We start from the raw sequence: 6115 nt of genomic DNA on the forward strand, positions 1-6115 counted from the left end.
GTACCATGGTGCAGCTGGAAGTGCAGTTGTTGTGACAGCGAGAGATGGTTCCTTCTCCCATGAGTGTGGAGCGCGTCTCAGTAACTGGGCCTCCACTCTTCAAACAGAATTGGATGCCATAATCCTTGCACTAGAGCGCGTATATGAATCCAAAGTTCACACGCTAATTGTAAGTGACTCCTTGTCATCCTTGACTGCCCTCAGCTCCCCAAGGCATAACTGTGACGTGCTTATCTCTGAAGCTAGACACAGATATAGTGAAATAATCAATGATGGAGTCAGAGTTTGTCTCCTGTGGATTCCTTCCCATATTGGTCTCCGAATGCATGATAGAACTGATGAGTTGGCCAAGACTTTTGCTCGTAAAGAGGGAATTGATTACCAACTTGGACTGCCTTTGAGCAGCCTGAGGGCAGCAATATCTCAGGAACATCAACTAAATTTCGGAGACTTGAGGCAAAGTGAAATTCACACCAGTTACTCCATCTATCATCATTCTATTATGCAGGAAGAACCGCACGTCTATGGGTCATCCAATAATGTTAGCAGACTTCTAGATGTTACCACTGCTAGGCTTAGGCTCGGCTACAAGTACCTCTGGGAGTTTGTAGCATCTGCTGATGTAGATTTGACTTAATGTAAACTCTGTCAGCAGAACTATTCGCATACTTTGCGTCATTATATAATGGAATGTGAAAAAAATGCGGAATTTAGAGATAACACCATCAATAGTGTCAAAGAAATGTGTAAGTACTTCATTCATAATGATGTGCTGCCCGAAATTTTAGCGAAGTATCCAGAATTTGCTTACTGTAGGTAATGCATGCACATGACTGTAAAGCTGCCGCCCAGTTGGGTGGGTGTGGAGCACATGACTGTAAAGCTGCCGCCCAGTTGGGTGGATGTGGAGCACATGACTGTAAAGCTGCCGCCCAGTTGGGTGGGTGTGGAGCAAGACCAGTAACTGTGTGACTCACTATAGATGTAAAGTGCCTTGTATAGTGACTGTTGTGAGCCTCTTGTAATGTCACTTGTGACACCTCTTTGTGTCACTTGTGACACAAAGATTATTGATGTGTGTATTTGTGTGGGTATGTATGTATGTATGTATGTAGATATGTATGTGTATGTGTATACGTATATATATATATATATATATATATTAGTATATTTTGGTAGCAGTCTTTCCTGTAGACATATATTATTAAATATGACCGAAAAAGTAAGATTAATAATTCTAACACGAATTTTCTCAATCTTTCGTACATTACGCTTCACTGTTGGAGGTAAATCAAAAATCAATTCTCCAAAATTCATTTTTATTTCTAGTCTGACGCGACACGGGCGCGTTTCGTAAAACTTATTACATTTTCAAAGACTTTAGTTCACAAATACACAACTGAATAGAACTTACGTATCTCCGATTTTATATCTACATTTGAGTGAGGTGGAAGGGGTGATGTGGCATTAACACAAGACAGAACAAAATGTGGTATTAATAGGGTATTAATTTCATCAACACAAGACAGAACAAGGGTATTAATAGGGTATTAATTTCATCAACACAAGACAGAACACGAAACAATGGATATTGAATAGAAGTGTTGGTGAAAGCCTATTGGTCCATATTTCTTGATGCTTCTATATTGGAGCGGAGTCTTGAGGTGGGTAGAATATAGTTGTGCAATAATTGGCTGTTGATTGCTGGTGTTGACTTCTTGATGTGTAGTGCCTCGCACTACACATCAAGAAGTCAAGAAGCCTCGCAAACGTCAAGCCGCCTAATATATATATATATATATATATATATATATATATATATATATATATATATATATATATATATATATATATATATATATATATATATATGTCGTACCTAGTAGCCAGAACGCACTTCTCAGCCTACTATGCAAGGCCCGATTTGCCTAATACGCCAAGTTTTCATGAATTAATGATTTTTCGACTACCTAACCTACCTAACCTAACCTAACCTAACATTTCCTGCTACCTAACCTAACCTAACCTGTAAAGTTAGGTTAGGTTAGGTTAGGTTAGGTTAGGTTAGGTAGGGTTGGTTAGGTTCGGTCATATATCTACGTTAATTTTAATTCCAATAAAACAAAATTAACCTCATACATAATGAAATGGGTAGTTTTATCATTTCATAAGAAGAAAATTAGAGAAAGTATAATAATTCAGGAAAACTTGGCTTATTAGGCAAATCGGGCCTTGCATAGTAGGCTGAGAAGTGCGTTCTGGCTACTAGGTACGACATATATATATATATATATATATATATATATATATATATATATATATATATATATATATATATATGTCGTACCTAATAGCCAGAACGCACTTCTCAGCCTACTATTCAAGGCCCGATTTGCCTAATAAGCCAAGTTCTCATGAATTAATGTTTTTTCGTCTACCTAACCTACCTAACCTAACCTAGCTTTTTTTGGCTACCTAACCTAACCTTACCTATAAATATAGGTTAGGTTAGGTTAGGTAGGATTGGTTAGGTTCGGTCATATATCTACGTTAATTTTAACTCCAATAAAAAAAAATTGACCTCATACATAGAGAAAAGGGTTGCTTTATCATTTCATAAGAAAAAAATTATAGTAAATATATTAATTCAGGAAAACTTGGCTTATTAGGCAAATCTGGCCTTGAATAGTAGGCTGAGAAGTGAGTTCTGGCTACTAGGTACGACATATATATATATATATATATATATATATATATATATATATATATATATATATATATATATATATATATATATATATATATATATGTCGTACCTAATAGCCAGAACGCACTTCTCAGCCTACTATTCAAGGCCCGATTTGCCTAATAAGCCAAGTTTTCATGAATTAATGTTTTTTCGTCTACCTAACCTACCTAACCTAACCTAACCTAGCTTTTTTGGCTACCTAACCTAACCTTACCTATAAATATAGGTTAGGTTAGGTTAGGTAGGGTTGGTTAGGTTCGGTCATATATCTACGTTAATTTTAACTCCAATAAAAAAAATTGACCTCATACATAGAGAAAAGGGTTGCTTTATCATTTCATAATAAAAAAATTATAGTAAATATATTAATTCAGGAAAACTTGGCTTATTAGGCAAATCGGGCCTTGAATAGTAGGCTGAGAAGTGAGTTCTGGCTACTAGGTACGACATATATATATATATATATATATATATATATATATGTCGTACCTAATAGCCAGAACGCACTTCTCAGCCTACTATTCAAGGCCCGATTTGCCTAATAAGCCAAGTTTTCATGAATTAATGTTTTTTCGTCTACCTAACCTACCTAACCTAACCTAACCTAGCTTTTTTTGGCTACCTAACCTAACCTTACCTATAAATATAGGTTAGGTTAGGTTAGGTAGGGTTAGTTAGGTTCGGTCATATATCTACGTTAATTTTAACTCCAATAAAAAAAATTGACCTCATACATAGAGGAAAGGGTTGCTTTATCATTTCATAAGAAAAAAATTATAGTAAATATATTAATTCAGGAAAACTTGGCTTATTAGGCAAATCGGGCCTTGAATAGTAGGCTGAGAAGTGAATTCTGGCTACTAGGTACGACATATATATATATATATATATATATATATATATATATATATATATATATATATATATATATATATATATGTCGTACCTAGTAGCCAGAACGCACTTCTCAGCCTACTATGCAACGCCCGATTTGCCTAATAAGCCAAGTTTTCATGAACTAATGCTTTTTCGACTACCTAACCTACCTAACCTAACCTAACCTAACATTTTCGGCTACCTAACCTAACCTAACCTATAAAGATAGGTTAGGTTAGGTTAGGTAGGGTTGGTTAGGTTCGGTCATATATCTACGTTAATTTTAACTCCAATAAAAAAAAAATTGACCTCATACATAATGAAATGGGTAGTTTTATCATTTCATAAGAAAAAAATTAGAGAAAATATATTAATTCAGGAAAACTTGGCTTATTAGGCAAATCTGGCCATGCATAGTAAGCTGAGAAGTGCGTTCTGGCTACTAGGTACGACATATATATATATATATATATATATATATATATATATATATATATATATATATATATATATATATATATATATATATATATATATATGCAACAATGATCACAAAAACACTGATCCAAGTATGCAGAATAACCACATATGAAAAATAGAAAATGCTTAACGCGTTTTCGGCTAATTCGCCTTCATCAGAGCAAAGTAGAATGAGGATAAGATTGCTGATCAGACCTTTATATCCGCCTGGGCAGATCACCTGACCACCAAAAATAAGTGGAGGAAAGGAATTATAAGAAAGAAGGTAATTGCAGAAGGCCTATTGGCCCATACAAGGCAGCTCCTATTAATATCTCCAAGTGCCATACGTGTTTAAATGATTGCTATATTGTTTTGACGTGCTATATTGAGGCTTAAATAGGGATCCAACTTGTACATACCGGGGCTCACATTAAGGCTGTTGTTACAATGTTTGATCAGGGCAGACTCGATCACGTTTCGTTCAACAAAATCCTTACTTTTAACAATACATTTTGCCCCTGTGAAGTCGATAGAATGATTACATAAACTGGAATGTAAATACAATGCACTGGATTGCTGGGCTGTACGAATAGCGTATGAATGCTGTTTTAAACGCGAGGAAAGAGTTTTACCTGTCTGGCCGATGTAAACACATGCACACTCATTACAAGGGATGGAATACACACAACCTGCTACAGACGAGGGCGAGTTCTTAATTAACATGGACTTAACTGTATTATCATTTTTGAACACTAAATTAATATTAAGGTTCTTCAGGGCTGGGGCAAGATTTACTAGACCCTCAGAATATGGTAATACCAACGAATTTTTCAGTTCTGGTTTCGACTTAGTAGTCTGTTTGTAGAAAGTCCTTTTTGCTTGACCAAACGCAAGATCCAAGATCGATTTTGGGTATTTTAACTTCTTCCCAATTTCAAATATATTTGCTATTTCTTCATCGAAAAATTCCGGACTACAAACTCTCAGTGCTCTGAGGAACATACCAGAAAAAACTGCCCGCTTGACCTGAACATGATGATTTGAATAGAAATGTACATACGAGCACACATTGGTAGGTTTCCTATACACATTGAATTTGAAACTTCTACCAATTCTATGAATCATGATGTCTAAAAAAGGCAGAACACCATTCACTTCGTTCTCAATTGTGAATTTAATTGACGGAACCAGCGAATTGATTTGATTGAGAAAATCAGTTTCGTCATGATTAACCGGCCACAGGCACAAAATATCGTCAACGTACCTGTACCAAAGCAAATTTGAGGGTAAAATCCTGGGAAGGATATTTGTTTCGAAACATTCCATGTACAGATTGCTCAAAACAGGGGAGAGGGGATTACCCATCGCCATGCCAAATGTTTGTTTATAAAATGAATCATTAAAGCTGAAATAATTATCTTTAATGCACAATTTTATAAGTTCAATAATGGTGTTAGTAATACTTTGCTCTGATGAAGGCGAATTAGCCGAAAACGCGTTAAGCATTTTCTATTTTTCATATGTGGTTATTCTGCATATATATATATATATATATATATATATATATATATATATATGTACATGTTTGTATGAGGGTGTGTACATGTGTATACAATATTGATAATTTTGTAACTAGCGTCAAACATTGTTATTTGCTTAGCTAAACGAACTAGAGGGTTCAGTTCCTGAACCAATTATGTGCCTCTGTAATCCTTTACACCACCGCCCACGGGATGGGTATGGGGTGCATAATAAAGAAAGAAATTGAATTGGGTGGCAAGGGAGGGATTAAAACTGGAAAGGGTGTAACCTCCCACGGTGCAGGAAAGTGCTGTTGTTGTTTCTCTTGGTACAAATCATGAACCTGATACATTCTGAGTTGAGTTCCAGTTTTTGTTATCCATTTGGAACAATGCTGATCTTCAATAAAGAAATTCTGGAGGGCTTCTGTGCCATCTCACAGGATGGTTAGTCATACATGGAATCGGGGGAGAAAATACCTGCCTCAATACAAAAATAAACCAACTC

This window comes from Procambarus clarkii, chromosome 19, assembly GCF_040958095.1.
Source record: "Procambarus clarkii isolate CNS0578487 chromosome 19, FALCON_Pclarkii_2.0, whole genome shotgun sequence".
In the NCBI taxonomy this organism is placed as follows: Eukaryota; Metazoa; Arthropoda; class Malacostraca; order Decapoda; family Cambaridae; genus Procambarus; species Procambarus clarkii.